Source organism: Myodes glareolus, chromosome X, assembly GCF_982192425.1.
Source record: "Myodes glareolus chromosome X, mMyoGla1.1, whole genome shotgun sequence".
Lineage (NCBI taxonomy): Eukaryota > Metazoa > Chordata > Mammalia > Rodentia > Cricetidae > Myodes > Myodes glareolus.
In genome coordinates, this window is record NC_142053.1 from 22,152,221 (window position 1) to 22,171,659 (window position 19,439).

At 38.0% G+C, this 19,439-nt stretch overlaps 1 protein-coding gene across 3 annotated transcripts in view; it reads left to right on the top strand.

Annotated features, from left to right (window-relative positions):
- Positions 1-19,439, top strand: part of Usp26 (ubiquitin specific peptidase 26) — a 48,832-nt gene that overhangs the window by 19,160 nt on the left and 10,233 nt on the right. For 2 of the 3 annotated variants that reach the window (XM_085684431.2, XM_048450288.3), the window contains exon 7: positions 15,438-15,512. The exons of the other annotated variant lie outside the window; for it this stretch is intronic. The gene's annotated coding sequence lies outside the window, so the exon portion shown is untranslated. The remainder of the gene's footprint in view (positions 1-15,437; positions 15,513-19,439) is intronic. 3 annotated transcript variants of the gene reach the window in all.

Here is a 19,439-nt window from a genome sequence, read left to right on the forward strand (position 1 = left end):
ACTGCACGATGCCAGACAGATGATAAGGTAGCTCTGTGATCTGAAACAGGAGAAAGTATGGTTGCAAAGGGAACAAAAGCTTCTAGTAGGCATGTAAAGTCATGGAGATGTTCCATTCATTGCAGTGAGGTCACTGCCACACCAAATTGCCCTGTGTTTCATTTGGTAAAGGAAAAAATGGTCGGTTTAGTCCTTCGGGGGCAAAATGGAATTGCACACAAATTCTTCCAAATAAATCATACTTAAAGTGTTATTATAAGACTCCATGGAAAACATTTCAGAAGCTCTTAGAAAATTGTCCCTAGCCATTTATTCAGCATTCAAATATTCATTTGCCTATGTTGAGGTGTATGTTTAGTTTTTAATCGACAATGATTTAATTTTATATTGAAAATTATTATAACCAAAGCCTCAAGTTTATGCCAAAATATCCAAATAAGTATATTAATTCTGGGAGCTTTTCTTCTAACAAGGAGAATTTTATCAGCATGAAATAAAGACATTCAAAAATTATTAGACTGAAAATGGCTTTATAGTCACCCTGGAGCTTACATATGTCAGTTCATAATGATTAAATAACACCCAAACACAATTTTCAGTGAAGGAAAATGAGCTGGATTTAGAAAGTATGAAAGATAAATCAAATCATCAACATTCTAACATTCATATGAGAAATTTATATAATTCACATTGAGCATGTCAGATCAACTGGAAAATTAGAGTAATTAGATGTTGAAGGGGAAGAAATTTTATTAGACAAGCTATAAAAACTTGACATGGCAAGAGCAAGTACTTGCAAAGACCACATCCTAAAGATACCCAGGAAAATACAGAAACACTATGCTGGGGAGGGCCTGTTGGATAGTGGGTTTCCTGGAGACCTTAGTAGTAAGAGAGGGAATTCTATTTAGACATATTTAACAAATTGGTGGACCTAGGATTTTCTAACATAGTATATAAAAGAGAGATTTGAAATATACAATAGATTAATGATGAAGATTAACAGCCATTTCGCTCATGACTTTCTTTTCTCAGCCATCCTCTGACCTGATTTTAGTTATTGTTATTACTTCCCTGGATATGTATATTGTCTCATTAACTGTTACCTAGCTTTTACTTAGGTTATTTATTATTGTCCATGATAATAGCACAATGATGTCATGTCATTTCTTCTGCCAAAATATGTTATTTAATTATTCTACTACCTACCTTAGCAACTTAAGCCACTGTGTTCCAACCTCTATCTGGTCCTAGGTAAAGACTCTGAGTATGACAGGGGCATTAGTTTAGTACTTCTGTCCTTCCCTTGTTCCTTCCAGTTCTGCCTCATGTAGAATATACTTTTGATTTTTCATTTTTAAAGGTCACTATAAGTACAGTTTTAATTTTTTAGTAATTTCAATTTTGGAGTAAATTGTTAGGCTCATGTGTAAGACTAAGCTTCTGAATTGTTGGCTGAATATATTTTTTATTTGGGCCTGATATTTGACATAGAACTCTGTTGATAGAGGTTTCTGTTCCCCCCAGTCCCGCAGCCATTCAGTCCCAAAGAAACACAGAGAGGTCTATATTAATTATAAACTGATTGGCCTAGTAGTTCAGGCTTCTTATTAATTAATTCTTATGTTTTACATTAGCCCATTAATCTTGTCTGTATTAGCCACATGGCTTGGTACCTTTTATCAATGAGGCATCCTCATCTTGCTTTCTCTGTGTCTGGGTGATAACTGCAGACTGCCTCTTTCCTCTTCCCAGAACTCTCCTGTTCTGGTCATTTCCCCCCCCCACACACACTTCCTGCTTGGTCACCATTGCCACACCTGTGCTTCCTGCGTGGCTACTGGCCAGTCAGCCAGTATTTTATTAAAGCCATACAATATAAGTGACAGGGTACAAGACCGTTGTTCCACAGCAGAACTCTACATTCAAAACTGTATATTCTCTTTCTTTCATTTTCTTATGTCATTTACAGTCTTTCTAGTAGTTGTATACTGGATTCCCTGGATCTATCCTGTATAGTACCTAAGTTTCTTTTGACATGTCTTTTTGAAGTTTTTGCCTAATATTCAGGGAATATATTCCTAAGATTGTGGGGCTCATTTTATTGAGCACCATGTTCCTTACCTGTGCTGTATTTCATCTTTTACAGGTTCTATTTTTTTCTGAGATAGGGTTTCTCTGTGTAATAGTCCTGGCTGCCTAGGAACTCACTCTGTAGACCAGGCTGGCCTTGAACTCACAGAGTGCCTGTCCCTGCTTCCCCAGTGCTGAGATTAAAAGTGTGTGCCACCCGTACTGGCTTGCGGTTCCATTCTTGATTTATTCCTATTAAATCCATCACATCTCATTATGATACCAGCTATGGTGGTAGTGGGCAGACAGAGAAGCCATTGATTCTAATCTTTAGAATTTTTTCTCTAATAGACAAGAAAGAGTCTTCTGTGCCTTCTTCAGGTTTTCACAATAAAATACCATTTCTTTCCCTTGAAACATTACTATGCACAATAAGACATCAGTTCCAAATTTCTTTGTTTATCAAAACATCTTGAAATTTGCCTTTGATAATGCTTAGACCTGGGCTTTCAATATATTTACATGAACTTGTACTCTTACTGATTTTCGACTATTTCCTTTGGAATCCTGATAAGTAAACATAGCACAAAGTTACATACTACATAAACCACTTAAAACATATTAAAAAACAAGTAGAGGAAGGCAGGCTATTGTATAAGAGTTTTCCTTTCAAAAATTTAAAATCTATTAGACATTCTGTTTACATATGGTTTCTAGCCTCAAAGTACTGCCTTGGTAATCCAGATGCACTGTGCTTTAGTATAGATCAAGTCTTTGAGGTTCTGCAATTCCTTCAGTTTATAATTTGTATCTGTTATAATTTCTTATGTTCTCTCTTCTGCCTGTTCTAATCTGTTGGTGACTTTCCCAGAGATTTAAATTTTTGATTTATTAACGTCTTCATTTCTACCCCTGATCTTCGTGAAAAGGCCTAAAAGCAACGACCTCTACATTTCTAAATATTTTCACTTTCTATTTCAGAATTTTAATATCTTTGGTGAGTTTATTTTCTAAGTACTAAAGTAACCTTCTGATTATGCATATTAACTTCTTTTTGAGAAAGTTGACCATTTATTAAATTTGAATTTTTCATCTTTTATTTCAACTATTACATTATCTTTAAATATGATATTCAAGATTTGGGGAACTTTAGAGGAGTCATACTGCTTTTTTATTTTTACTTTTGTGTGTCTGTTGTCAAACATCTCTTCCAAATGAGTACTGGGTCTTTCTTTGAGCAGCAGTAGTCTCTTGAGGTTTCTACCCTGACTACCATTCAGGAGACAAAACAGATTGCATAAACAACTCAAAAGCAAATGAGTATTTACATATAGTAGAAAACATTTGGAAGTAGCAACTACAATAAGGATAGAAAAGATAGGTGCTAAGATAGTCATATGATAACTAGGAATTAATAGGGTTTAAAGTATTAAGTAATGGAGCTGTGGTATACCTTAATTGATAGAATGCTTGCCTAGCATGTGTGAAAACCAGGATTTGATTTTTAGCATTCTCTAGCACTACATAAAACCAGGCGTGGTGGTGCATGCAGAATTCTGTTCAAAGCCGTCTTTGGTTGTGTGTTCAAGGGTAGTGTGGGCTACATGAAACACTGACTCAACAAATGCAAAATAAATTATAGAAAGATGACAACGTTAGTAAGTAATAAAACGGGTGAGTCAGGTAAGGATAAAAGGGGAGGCAAGATATGAAAGAGTCCATAGAATGAAGATATAGCCGCAAGGAAAAACAGACTAAAAGCAAGTACAGAGGGAAAAAAACAGTGGAAAAAATAAAAACTGGTCATTATTTTCTTCTTGAGGAGGTGGATGATGGAGACCCTTCAGTGTGAGTTTTGCAGTGTTCTTAGAGTTTTGCATTGTAGTGAGTTATTTTCTGCAGTAGATTCAAACATGTTAGGATAGCAAGGGCTGTTTGCAAATGGAGGCCTGACCTGCCTTTCCTATTAGGTTGTGCTAGTATTGTTTACTTTTAAAAATTCTATATTTGTGGGGAAGGGCCTATATGCCATGGTGTCCATGTGGAGGTTGGGTAACAATTTGAGGGAGTTGTTCCCCTACCATGTGGGTCTCAGGGATGGAATTGAGGTCATCAAGTATGGTGGTAAAGGCCTTTACCCATTGAACTATATTACTGGCTCTTGAGCTAACTTTTAAAACATTTTTGCTGTAACCATAAGTACAGTCATAATCTACAAGTGTTTTTAAGTATTCCAAGTAACAGTAAAAGGTTTTACTATTTAGGGAAAAGTACATTTCTGATCATTAGCATCAAAAATAACATTTAGGTTAAATATTCATACAGTGGTAAATAACAGTTTCATATTTTTCTCTCTCTTTTTGGTCTGATTGCAATAAGAGACTAATTCCGCATCTGTTAGATTTCCATGCTCTTACCTTACTTTGATGAACAAGATGCATTTCAACAGGGCAGAACAATAGTCATTTAGAAATTATTAGGTCTCCTTTGTATCCAACTGTCTCCTACTATGGCAGAAAGAAGTTTTTGAAGCTCTATGAGAATTTGTATTGTTGTTGAATTCTAACTTTAAGCCATGGTGATCCAAAAAGATACAATGATTTATTCCATTTTTTTTTTGGTATCTCTTGAGATTTGCTTTATAACCAAGTATGTGGTCGATTTTAGAGAAAGTTCCATGAGGTGCTGAGAAGAAGGTATATTCTTTTGTGTTTAGGTGAAATGTTCTGTAGATGTCTGTTAATCCCACTTGAGTCATAACATCTGATTGTTCCCTTGTTTCTCTGTTTTGTTTCTCTCTGGCTGACCTGTCCATTGGCGAGAGTGGGATGTTGAAGTCTTCCTCTATTAGTATATGGGGTTTGATGTGCGATTTAAGCTTTAGTAATGTTTCTTTTACAAATGTGGGTGCTCTTGTATTGGGGGTATAGATATTCAGGATTGAGACTTCATCTTGATTTTTTCTGTGATGAATATGAAATGTCCTTTTCCATCTATTTTGATTACCTTTAGTTTGAAGTCTATTTTGCTAGATCTTAGGATTGCTACACCTACCTGTTTCTTAGGTCCATTTGATTGGAAATTTTTTTCCCAATCCTATATTCTGAGGAAATATCTGTCTTTGAGGTTGAGGTATGTTTCTTGTATGCAGGAGAAGGATGAAACATGTTTTCATGTCCATTCTATTAGTCTTTTTATAGGTGAGTTGAGTCCATTAATATTAAGGGATGTTAATGACCAGTAATTGTTAATTCCTGTTTTCTTTGGAGGAGATAGTGTGTGAATTTTTTTAGTGCAGGTCTGTGTAAAACACAAAACTCCATTCTCGTGCCTTAAATTAATATTTCACAGCAATATTAAGTTTTATTTTGATTAATATGTATTTCTGATATTTCAAATTCAGCCTCTTGGACTCAGGAAATTCTGAGGGGAAGGAACAAAATTGGCGGTGACATTTTTGTCTTCTGTGCTTTCCTATTCTGCTGACCAGAATTATTTCAGCAGACAAAGGGGATCAGGAATTATGAAGACTTCAGTATTCCCACAAGCCTTCTTCTGGTTTCTTATATTTGACACCATTCTTTTCTTTTTAATAATCTGATTGTTTTCATTGACTTTTTAAAAATATATTAATTTTTTTTCAAGACAGTTTCTCTGTATAACAATCCTGACTGTCCTGAAACCCGCTCTGTAGGCCAGACTGTCCTTGGACTCACAGAGATCCAACTGCCTCTGCCTCCCAAGTGCTGGGATTAAAAAGCATGTGCCACCACTGCCTGGAAGTTCTTTTCTTAGCTATTTATACAAAATGAATAGATTTCAAGTTTGACATTGTCATACATGTATTATACTTTACTCATATTTACCCTCCATTGTCTTACCCATCAGTCCTTCTCTTCCCAAATAGTGCCCCCTTCTCTCATGTCATGTATACTGTGCATATGGAAGAAATACATTTGTTTTTCTTTCCCCCCATATCCTCTTATTTCCCTTCAACTTTAAGTAACTTCCTCCCTCCTTTTACTTTCATGTCACATATCTATCTATCTATATCCAAATGTAAATATAACATGCATACAAGAGAAAGCATTCCATATTTGCTTGAGTCTGACATGATGATCACCAGTTTCATCCATCACTCTCATGGTTACAGTGAGCCATCACATCTAGGATAATTAGATTATTTTTATTCTCATCTCTCAAATTTTTGTGTTTATCGATAGCTATAAGATCCCAGTTATATCCCATTTTGATTATTACATCCTAGGGATTATTTTCATGTGGAGAGAACCAAGTTTTTCTGGAACAAAACTATGTTGACACAGTCGCAAAGTACATCACTTCTACAATGAATTAAAGTGTCAGATCAGAACTTTTTTGCATTGACTTTCTAACCCACAATGTGAATACTAAGAGATGATTTTAAGAGTTAATTATGGCTAAATGAAGTCATAAAGTTGGGTTTATAATCCAGTAGGATTGGTAGCCTTATGAAAGAAGAGAAACACCCTCTTTTCCTTCTTCCACCCTCTGTATCTCCTTTTCTGTTCTCTCCTCCCCTCCTCTTCTTTCTGCCAACACCTACCAGGAATGACTATGTGAGGACAAAGGGACAAGTGAGAGAGAAAAGCCTCACCGAAATAGATCCTATGGAATCTTGATCTTTAGTTCCCAGCCTCAGAACTAAGAGAAAATACATGTGTTGCTGCCTGCGGTACCCATTTAGTCTTCAGGAGTCTGGCAATCTGAGCATATCCTCCAACTCTTTCCCTTACCATGAACAGAGTATTGCCTGCATGTAAAATCACAGATAAAGAAATTCCCTGTGTAGAAGTTTCGTGTTTACAATTGTTTAAAGGGCAATTTGGATTGTCTCTTTGGGTTTTAATAGGATGGCATTTCACATAATAACTCAATTCTGAAGCTGAGTCTAATCTTTGTGAGTAGGGGAAGGTTGCATTCTTGGATTGTGATTTACATCACCTGACACCTACTGTAATGACTTCCACTGCAAGGGCCATTGCTGTGGCTATGCAGCTTCCATCCATCACTGGCAGCCTTCTGAGAGCTGGGGTATCCCATTCAATCAGGAACCTAGTGCTGTGCATAATTAATTACATCCCTTTCCCCAAACCCCACCAAATGCTACACATCAATTCTCTGAAAACTAAGTGAAAGTCGTATTTTTCTCATACCTTTCTTCTCAGAAAGTGCAGATTTTGCTGTGTGTATAATCAATCATTGAAACTTGCAGCTTTTTCCCTTTAATTTCAAGTATTCATGACCATGTCTGTGTTGAAAATTGCAAATGGATTCATTCGAGGATGTCATTAGTACCTGAGCTCCCTAACTAGCTGCTGTACCGCAGGTCAGTCTTTGAAGCTGCACGGAGTTCAACCATCTGCATGGGGGCAGAAGCAATCCCTGTGATTGTCTTTTAGGACTATAACAGATGTTTTAGCTGATAAATAACACACATAATTTTAGTGTCAACGTTGTTGTTCAGGGATGGTATCTAAAAGCCAGTAATTCTGTCAGCTAGGATGAATTGGTAAACATATAGGGTAATAGAATTCAGTACTGTGATTTCAAGGGCAAGGTTTGCTATGATTATGTAGGATGTATCATCAGGCATTATTACACCAAATAATTTATTCAAGTGGATGGTCTTCAATTTTCAAGTCACTCAGATTCTGTGTTACTGATAAGTTAAGAGAGAGGTGCATTATGTACAGAATGAAAGGGACATGGAAAGCTTGAAAAAAAGGATAGAATCTTAAAACCAACCAAGCCCCTAATGCATTCCACGAATTGTTAAGACACTATTGTTATTTTAAGAAATTCCCCCACTTTCCTTATAAAGGTCTCTGAGCGTATTTCCTGTTGGCCATTAAGGCAGAGCAAGGCAAACCAGACAGCAATTTTGACTTGAATACTCAGTGCTGTAAAACTATTATGTGAATCTATTTCAGATTGGGGTATGGAAGATGATGGTATCCCGGTGCTATTTGTATCATTAAAACTCAGGAGGGAAAACCTAAAGGGAGTGGGAAAGAAAAGGGTAAAAAAATTAATTGGAGCTGTGAGACTTGAGACACCCCCACCCAGTCAACCAAAATTGAAGGCTGTCTAGAGGATGGGGAGTGAGTCACATCTTGAGAATCTCTGAAGGTCGTTAACCTTTTGCCTGCTTGTACGAAGCACAATCCCTGGAACTTGGTCTAATTCTGTGCATTGGAAAATAGAAATCAGGATCAGGCAGGCATCCTTCGATTTTTATCCGTGAGAGTTTAGTTATTGAAATAACAAATATCCTCATTGCCCAGCCTCTTCTCCAGGCTAGTATAGTTCCTTGTACTTGCTGACTTGGTGCTGATTCCTGTTGCTGGATGCCTACCTTCCAGCCCTTTGCTTGAATACAATAAAAGCTCTAAAGGTTGACTGGAAAAAAAGAGACTAACTTCAGTAGGATGCTGGAGTTCCAGTCTCGGGAGCTGGGGTACTGGGGAAGACTTACAGTCTTAGCCAAATCTTTAAACTCTCTCTGACCTCAATGTCCCTATCTGGCAAACTTGCCAGTGAGGCTAAAGGTCTTTCATTGCCTATCAATACCAAGATTTTCTAAGTCCTCAAAGAGTTCCCTGCCCTGTTGCCCAATTGTGGAGGGAGGTGTATTTACTTCCATCTATGGAAAACCACTGAGCAGACTCCTGAATTTTCATGTCAAAAATCTGTATTTTACATTTGTCTCGGGTATGAATCTGTCTCATATCTGTAGTAGGATATTAGCTCTTTCTATGTTTTCAGAAAATATACTCATCTTATTATTCATGGCTAATGTCTTTTATTTAATACTGTGACTACCATTCATTGACTGCTTTAAATATATACTTTTACATTTATGTGTGTGTTTATACATGCATGTGCACAAGCATGCACATACATGCATACACATGTCGCCATATATATGCAGGGTCAGAGAACAACTTAGGAGAGTAGTCTCTGTCCTAACATGAGGGTTCTAGGGAATCAATCAAACTCTGTTGGGTGGCAGTAGGCACCTTTCTGCTGAGCAGAGTCATCCTGCTGGCCCAGCTTATCAGCTTGTGCTCGTTCTGTCTGTCTGTCTCTGTCTCACTCTTTCATTCTTACTCTTGTTCTTTCCCTTCTCATTCTCACTCTTTCCCCCCTTTTCTTTGTATTATATTAGGGATTGAACTATGGCATAGCAAATGCTATCTAAACGACCTATCACTGAGCTACATCCTTTGCCTTTAAACTTTTTATCTTAAGGAGGCAACTTCACTAAGTTGCTCAGACCCTCTTGAATTCACTCAAATTTGCAAATCTCTTGCTTCAACCTCCTAATTAGCTGACATTACAGAACAAGATTGGCAGTGTGGGTCACTCTCAACAGAAAGTGTGTGAAGGAAAATAAATAATTAAAATTAGATATAGGAAAGTAGAGGGGAATTTATGGCGTGCAGCTTAGAAATCCTTAGGTGGCACTTAGTAATACATAGAGTATTTTCTTTTCTCCTTTAGAAAGCACCCTTTGACTCAGGAGTTCTGGTTGTCTAGCATGGCTCAGGTGCCCTATTTTTTCACTGATCTTGGTAGATGGGAGTTACCACAGTGGTAAGGTAGTACTCTTGACTGTAGACTAGCAAAATGAATAGCAGTTCACTGTATCAAATAGCTTAGAGCTCTAATACTGTAACTAAATGTTAGTGAATTTCTCATTTTCCTGGGAATCTTCATGCAAACCACTTTAGACCTTATCCTGAAATCACAAACACACTTATTCTCTCTCCTCCTGAAAATAACCAAAAAACAATCCCATTGAAGTGTCTAGTAATACCTATAGTGGCGTTTTCTGTCTGAATTGTAAAATATGGCAAATATTTTAACAGAAATAAAAATATTTTTTTTACCCCAAATCACTTTTTTTGGTAGACTCAAATGTATTTACTCCTTTTCCTGAAATTCCAAGTGATTCTGAAACCCTTTATATATGGAAACCCACTGTGATAATGGGTCACACTTATGACATCTAAGTGACAAATTTTCCTTCCCACTGAATTCACACACCTGTGTGTGTGTGTGTGTGTGTGTGTGTGTGTGTGTGTGACTTTTCTAACTTTTCTTGAACTCAAATGCTATTGTCAAATACTTCTCCATATCTGGGACCCACTAAATTGCACAGGCTAGTAACTGATCCCACCAAATTCTACACTGAAAGGGATGTTACCTGATATTGCAGTGTTTTAAGCTTTCCTACTGCCTTGTTCCTGACAATGTAGAGCACTGTTCTCTAGCTTCATCTTTCTTCCTTGCCACTCTTATCATTGACTGTGAAATCCCATCTGTTACATACTAATGTAAGAAAAGATATGAAAAAGAGAATTAAATAGAGGATCAGTAAGGAGACCAGATCACTACTTGTAACTCTAGAAGCTTAAACAAGTAGGATCTTAATTATTTTTTTATGTTTAATATAACAATTCTGTCTTCAGCTGTCAAACTTACTGTTTAAGGCTTCTTCTCAGCCTGAGTCTGGGACTGATGGTTGAAAGTATCATTTAGACATCTTTGATTTCATGTAAATAAAACATTTACTTCTTAGATTTCCAGCTGCAGTGCAGGGTCATACACACACACACACACACACACACACACACACACACGAGTTTGCTAGTTGTCACACCACAGAAAATGTGTTAGTAGTAAATTTGTTCCTTACAAAGGAGCTCAAGATTATTGCAAAAGCCTGTCCTTGTGATCATTTATTTTATTCTGCCATTCTAAATGTGTTAGGTTTTCAGTTCAGCTAATGGCTTTTGTTTTTGTTCTTTTCTTTTTTGAGACAGGGTTTTTCTGTGTAACAGTCCTAGCTATCCTGGAACTAGCTCTTGTAGACCAGACTGGCCTCAAACTCAGAGAGTTCCGCTTGCCTCTGCCTTCCAAGTTCTGGAATTCAAGGCATGTGACACCACTGTCCAGCATTAAAATAACTTTTGCTCTCTCACTCTTTGGACTCAAACATCATGATACTGCCATATTCAATGGTCAACTTCAAGTTTGAATGCTTACATAAGTATGACAGTTATTAATTAATATAATTAATTATTAATAGTTATTAATATAATTGGCTCAGTGACATCTTCATGGAACTGTATATTTAAGTCTTTTCACTGATTGCATTTTGTCTTTGTTCATGTTTCATGAGCCTTGAATAACTTCCTTATTCTAGCAATTCTCTACATGGTTCACTGTCTCGTGTTTCATTTGCCTATTGCAGTTTTCATGTGTATATTCAGTCGGTAAAAAAGGAAGAGTGGCAAATAGCAAAATTGGTCCTTCCAGTTATGTCTGTTCCTAGTCTGATAAACTCAGTAGATTGGTGTTGTCTGTTGACTGCTGTATTACTTGTCTTGTATCTCATGAAAGAGGGATTAAAAAGGGAAATGTGATAGGAGTTAGGTCAGCTAATCTCAAGTCGCTTGGAAGTACACTGCCAGTGTATTAAACTATATCTTCCAAGATTTTTATAGATTCATGTGTCCAATATGGTAACTATTTACAGATATTTCAATAAAAAGTGAATGAGTTAAAATTTCTTCTTTTTGGTTATCAGGTATTTGGGCTATTTCCCAAATAATAGGAAATATTACACCAATTGTTTTATTATTTGCATACATTATTATACTATATAATATTATATTATATAAGATGCTCCTCTTAGTTTCTTAAAATAAGTTACTTTGGTGCTTTCTCAGAAATCATGAATCATTCTTCCTTAGAAATCATGAATCATTACCTGTGGCTGTAGCTAGAGGTGGAAGTATCTTTTTAAGGAGTAAACATCACCCTCTCTCCCCTAGATTTCATTGCTAACATATAATAAAATCACCTTAATACTGAAAACTATATGCTTGACGACAGCCCACTTCAACAATAGAACATGTCCAATATCCTGAGTTGATGTGGGGTTCCCCTCTGTATGCTGTGAATACCATTGCTGAATAAAGAAACTGACTTGGCCTGAGAGAGAAAACTAAACTGAATGCTTGGAGAAAGGAGGTGGAGTCACAAAGAAGGCATGGAGCCACTGCCAGAAATAGACATGCTGAAACTTTGCTGGTAGGCCATGACCTTGTGGTGATGCACAGGTTAATGGAGATGGCTTAAATTAAGATGTAAGAGTTAGCAAATTAGAAGCTAGAGCTAATGGGTCAAGCAGTGATTTAAATAATATGGTTTCTGTGTGATTATTACGGGAGTCTGGGTGGCCAGGAAATGAACAAGCGATCTCATTCTACACTGAGTATTTATGTCCCTTTTTTCACACATAAAAAATTGAACCTTAGAAATAAATTATTCCCCGGGTGTTCATCTGGCTTCTCTATATACTTCTTAATCCCCTCAACAGGGAAATCAGTAGCCATCCAGCATAAGCATCTATACATTTGGCAATGACTTGGATCCTCTCAGAGACCTGCTTTATTTGTCCCAAAGACAGAAGTAGACGGCATCAGTGAGATCTGAACTCAGGCCTGTGTCCTGAGGATGGATGTTTTGAGAGTGTATACTGATAGTGAAAGAATGCAAGGGACATTGAGCTGCTGTCCCTAGTGCTCCCACCTCCCAAATATTGGGAGTACAACCACCCTCAGTTCATAGAGCGGCGTGATCAGATGGTTTCACGCATACTAAATGAGCATGTTGCTAACTGAACTGCACCCTCAGCCACATACTTTGTATTGAAGCATTTCTGGAATAAACAATAAAACTATTTTTAACTTTCATCTTCCTACAAAAGTCTTTTAGAATAATCATATTGATGAAAATAGTGGGATGGTAAACTCTCATGTTAATGAAAATACTACACTGTCCAGGCTGGATGGTTTTAGTTCTTAATATAGATGTACCTGGGGTAATTCTTATGAACTGCTTTTCTTAGGCTCTTCTTACACATTTCAGGTTTCAAAGGTAATAGACAGAAATCAAGGAATAGGCATGCTATTATGTTGGGAGGGTGCTAGATGCTTTAATGAAGATTTTAAAGAGTAGCTTACCCTCTCTTTTCCTCTACTCCTGATACTTTTTCACCTCCTCCATCTTAACTCTTTTGTTCTCAAGGACAGTGTCTCTCTCTTTCTCCCCGCCCCCCACCGCAACAAAAGGAAAATATTATGGTGTGCAGAATGTGGTACCTTAAAAGGAGAAGCACATTTTAGAGATTTTAAGCATGATTTAGGTTTTGGACATTTAATATTAAGGATATTTCAAGATGCATTAAAATGCAACGAACAAAGTCAACTTTGTTCATTTAAAATATATTGACATTTTGAAGACATTCTGATGGACTTTTTTCCATCCCTCATGCCACTTACTACATTTTCTGGCTCATTTTCCAAACAGTGGCTATGTGAAATTCTCCCACAAAGTCTTAGGCCTGGAATGTGTTTACTAAGTCAGATGAAGATACATTGACTTGCCTGTCCTCTTTGCCTTGGCAAGAAAAATGCTGCAGTGCCCCCTTGTGTTGAGTGAAGTCTAAAACACTCCTGATTGAACCCCAAAGCTGAATCTACTCCACCAATATCCGGAGTACTATCTCCTTAAAGATTTGTGTGTGTTTGTGGTGGTGGTGGTGGGGATTTCTATAAAGCCAAGTACTAGGGAATCTTTGTAAGATCAGTCCAAACTTTCAAGTAAGATTTCTGTTGTATTCTACTTGTTGAAAACTGGAATTTTCTCTCTACTCAATTGGAATAAAATTTTCCTCTTTTCAAAATTTTTTTCTTGTGGTCATAGATGTTCCCAGCATGACCTTGATTCAAGGTAGATTACTGGAATAACAGATGGTGTAACTCTTATTATGACAGGCTGTCTGCTTCTTATTAGTTTCCCTTACTCAGCCTTTCCAGCATCCTACCTTTTCATGGGCATAGTGTATGTGTATGCAAAGTCATATAATTTATCTTGGAATCCCCCTCAAAAGATGAGATGCTCGAATTTTTGTACATCAGTCCAAAGTCAATATCTGTAATATTACTTTGTACATACATTTTACCCATGGGATTTGCCTCTTTTAGAACTGTGCTTTGTAAACCAGGAACCTTGGTTTGCATGAGCTTTGGAGCTGTTGCTATGGGATAGCACCTAACAATATTTATGTTGGGCGGCAGCACTCTCTAATCAGATGTCGTGGGTATGTATTAACAAAGGTAGCAAATAGCAGTTATCAGGAACTTAGTACGAGAGAGCGCAGGGATGGTAGGACTAGGACTGATAGTTGCGCTTAGCAAAGAGCATCACCATGGGACATCATATACAGCTATGGTTCAGGGTCACTCTGGGAAGAAAGTTGTAATTAGATAATTACAGCGTAGGAGTTAGGGGAGCCCCAGGAATCTTGAAGTGGCAGTTCAGATTTGATTGGTCAACTGCAAACTTGGTGTAGTCCTACCTTTTGTTCCACCTTACTGAATATTAGAACCAGTGAATCCCATTTAAGATAGTGCTAAAGCTTTTCCAATTCAGTACTAATTCAGGTTCCTCATCTTATTTCCAGTGCCCCTGCAGCTTGACTTCTTTCATTCTTGCCCACATCACACCCTTACTGTTTGTTTGTTGACACCAAGCTAACTGTCCACAAGGCTGATTAGCAGCCTTGAATTCCTTTCCACACTCCGTATCTCTGAAAGAATTAAAATGAAGGCCATCTTTTATTCCCTCCAACTCTAGTCTGGACTGTGTTCTTTTTGAGTTTCATGTTGCCTTGTTGTTAAACTTGGTCCCAGGCCTACCTTCTCATTTTGTGTCTAGTCTCTTGGTAATTAGAGATACGGATCCCCAGCAATGTTAAGTGCTGCTACCCTGTGTGTTGGAGATGGTTAGTACTGTGTCTTAAGTTCTGGTTGCCAAGAAAGTGGCAAATTGTTTTATGGATAAACATTGGTGCTGATATTTTGAGTCTAAAGTCATTTGATGCTTACTGATTCAGTGTGAGTCTCCTCTACTTTGGGACAGAACTGTTTCCCTTGTTGCTGTCGTTTCTTTCTACATCTTCCTATTGTCTCTGTGTTGAGCTATAACTGGGTATTTGTCCAAAATGTCTGTGAGATTAGAATAGCTCATGTGGCAGAGATAAGGGAAAGAAATGAAATGAGATGAATAGCCCACAAAAAGCAAATTGATTTCTCATGCTAGGCTAGATGACTAAGACAGAAAAGAAAGCAACAGCTCCAAAGGCTGGCTGTTAGCTGCAAAAATAAGGAAAATGAGCAATACTGTTTTTTGTCTAGCCTGTGTGGGTTTGACTTTTTAAACTCACCAAAAGTCCTCTGCCCTAATAGGTTGTTCTCCCTTGACATGCATTGCTAAGTTGGGAAATTGTTTCACTTGGGATCAGCATCCAGTACCATCCTCCGGTAAGCTGAGTTCTCTTGTAATTTCCTGTTCTCCTATAATGGCTCTAAAGGGTATCTCTCTTATATAGTCACCGTTTACTGACACTTCCTTTGGCATAATTTGTTTATGGGATTGTTACGTAGTTTTCTTCCACTTGGGACATAGATTCATTTTCCTTTATTTTTTTGATACAGGATTTCATGTAACCGAGACTGGTTTTGAATGCCCTATTTAGCTTGATTTTTTTTTTATCCTTTTGCCTCCATTTCCCAAGTGTTAGGATTACATGCATGCATTAACACTTGGCACACTTTGAAAACCAATTTGCTGTTCTTGAATCCCTATATAGCTTGTGCTTGGATTATGGGAAATAGCAGCGCCAGTGGTGTCCAAGTGAAGGGAAGGTCCTACAAAGTGGGAATGTTTTGTGAATCTATGGAAGGGAAAAACACATGGCCATTGTTTAAATGAACTAAGACTTGAGCAGAGTTTTTAAAAGAAAAGACAATGAGAACTGTTAAAGATTTCCAGGTAGGAAGGAAATACAGTAAGGGTTGGGTCTCAATCACTGATCACCAGGACCCAGGTAAAACAACCTGGAAGGGGAGTGTGCATTTACAATCCTACAACTAGAAATATGGAGACAGAAGGATCCCCAGAGCTCGTGGGTCAGCCAGCCTAGGATAGTGAGCCATCTAACCCAGTAAGCTCTTCTGGGTTGCCTGGGTTTGCTTCATAGCACCTATATAGTAGCTCAAAACCATGTACAATTCTGGTTCCAGGGGAACTCAACACCTTCTCGCCACCTTTGGCACTAGGCACACATTTGATGGACAGAAATATATGCAGGCAAAACACATAAAATAACAGAAAATTTAAAACACAGTACAAGGCAGATGGTTCCCGAGAAGCAGCAGTGAAAATTGACCTTTGGCCTCCACATATACACAAACAGACCCAATCTCCCCACTTACACACTACAAAAGGTAAGGGAGGACTGTGAGAAGTTGAGGTGGCAGAAAACACACAAACTCTTAGATAACACATGATGAATTGGCTTTTACTTAATTAGTATTTATTTTCCTTGTACTGCCATTGTTTGTATTATTTACCCTATAACTTGTCTGAGCAATATTTTACTGCTTTATCTTTTGGTTTGGTCCATAGTTTATGCTATAACTGACTAAATATCAGTAAATATTTTGCTTAGTAAACGAATAAACAGATAAACGTGATAGTTATCAGTACCGTCTACAAATACTAAGACGGGTTACAGTAGGGAAAGAGAATTAATGTCAAAAACTCCTCGTGTTGTATAACAGATACATGCTTGCTTAAGAGAGAACATTCTTTTTTTAGAGAATATTATTTAATAAAATAATCATATTTAACTTCTGTAAGTCGATCTTGGCATTGTTTTCAGCTGTGTCTTATTAGCACTAGCATAATCATTTTAAAAGAAAGAAAAAAAAACATGTTCTGCCAAATCTGTCTCTCAGAAAGGCTTCAAAGCTTGAATAGTTCATGGGAACAATTTGCTAGTCTAGAGAATTCTTCCCATTTTGGTCAGGGCCTCCTATGGAGAGATTTATGTGCAGTGTATGTCAAGAGGCGAAGTAATGGCATTTCTCTGCTATACAATGACTTGGACGTTTGCTGAGTGTAGAAATGCACCTTTAAACCAGACAGGGAAAAAAGAAAGTCTGCCCTGATCCAATCATTTTGAAAAGCCATGCACACTGAGGCTGGGAACAAACATAATGACAGGATTTAATTGCTAATGCTCTAGAGGCAGTGTGCCTCTTGATGTGTTGACCTTTAACCCAAACTTGGAGGAGTAGAAAAAGGAGGGGGTGTTTTCTTCTCTCCTTTCATCAGCCCTCACTTGCCCACCCCCCTCTACCTGATCCTGCCTGCTTTCAAGCCACTGCACACATACCTAACATTCAACTTTGTCTCCCTTTCTCACTGCCTGCTCCCAGCCTGGGGGCAGACTGGGACTGAATAGAAAAGCACAAAGGAAGAAGGGAGGACAATAGGAGAAGGAAGTGTTAGAAGCGGGAGGCAGAGTTACAGCCACCGAAATAAGAGACTCCCCGTCCCCTGATTTTACTACCACCTCCTCAGTATTTCATGGAGCATGTGTATTTTAATATTTTCATTAAAAATCCATTTATTCTGTGTATGTGTGACTGTGTGAGCACATGCATGCCAGGAAATGTGTGGACGTCAGGACGATTCTGGGGAGTAGCTCTCTCCTTGCACCATGGAGGTTGGGAGATTGAACTCCGATTGTCAGACATAGCAGCACATCCCCTTACCAACTGCGCCATCTCTCAGGCCCACATTTTCCTAGATTTTCATCCTCTATCCCGTGTCATCTTTCTTTTCAAATATTTGTTTTCACTTTCATGTACGTGCTGTATCTAAAGGTATGTGTACATTAGTGCAGGTATCCAGAGAGGCCGGAACATGGACTCATATCCCCTGGAGCTGGAGTTAACATTAGTTGTGAGCTACCAGACATGAGCGCTGGGAAGCGAATTGAGTCCTTTCTGCAAAAGCATTAAGCATTCTTCACTGCCTAGCCATCTCTCCAGCACCATTTCATCATTTTAAAGGGCCATATTTATGGTTACTCCCTTTATGCTTTCAGCTGCTTTTTTTGCTTTTTTTCTTACAAGTTTGCTTTGGAATGAGCAGAATCTTCCAAGTTAAAAATCAAAGCTCCACCTGTTATGCATTACACCAAGACAACAGGGCAGCTGAATGTAGCTGGAGGAAACTAAATTGTGCTCATCGATCCCACTATGCGTTAGCGACCATGAGCCCAAGGCAGCCCTGTAGCTTGGAACTGCTTCACGAATCCATTTGCTTTCCTGTTCTTTTACAAAACCTTCAGACCTTCTTTCTCTGCAAATGTCTTCACAGTTCTCCTTGAAATGTAATTTTTCCTCACATCTGGAACACGTCGAATCTGTTTGCTACATCTTTGAGACTCTACTGTATCATCGCTCCCAGGTCCCTAACTCCTCCTTTGGGGACGTTGAGCACTCTCTCTTTTTCTTGAGAGGTTGCGTTCTCTCTCTCTCTCTCTCTCTCTCTCTCTCGTGTGTGTGTGTGTGTGTGTGTGTATGTGTGTACATGCATGTGTATATGCATATATGTGTGTTATGTACTTGCAAATGGAAGCAAACCTCAGGTATGGCTCTTCAGATGTTGCCTGCCTTCTATTTTGAGATAGCATCTCACAGAAGCGCAGGACTTACCAATTGACTAGGCTTGCTGGCCATCAAGCCCCAGCTTTTGAGAATGCTCATGGGCTTTTGAGAATGGTCTTTCTCATTTACAAAACCCGGCATATTCACATACTTTGCAAGTTCACATTTAAAGGCAATTTTTGGAGGAAACCTTTTATTTGGAATAAATTGGGAAACCCAATATGCTTTATTAATTATACTTGCTCATTAATTATATTGTACCTGGAATCAAAGTTTTATAGAATTGAGTTCTCAAAGACAACTTTGATCATTTTTTCAGTACATTTAACAGAATCTGATAATGCCAGTGGCCTTTCCTAAACCCACTAAGATACTCATAATTTAAAAATAAATGTAAATTGAAGTTGTTTTCATTTTTTTGGAGGTTTTTCTTGGGCTCATTAGAGATAACCAGAACTTTATGATAAACTCAAGTGGAACATATTTGATTTTATCATTTCTGCTCACTGCATACATGGGCTAGGTCACTACCTTTTAGATCCTTCATAATTTCTATCCAGTGAGCTAATTATGCAGGGCTTCTTAACATACATTAGCTATATCTTTTGCCTCTTATCTCAAATGTTTTCTGAGTGTTCTGAGGACTGGGAGTATGTCTCAGTGACAGAGCACATGCTTGGCATGCGTGAGCTCTGTGTGTGAGTTCAGTTCCCAGCATATCAAAAT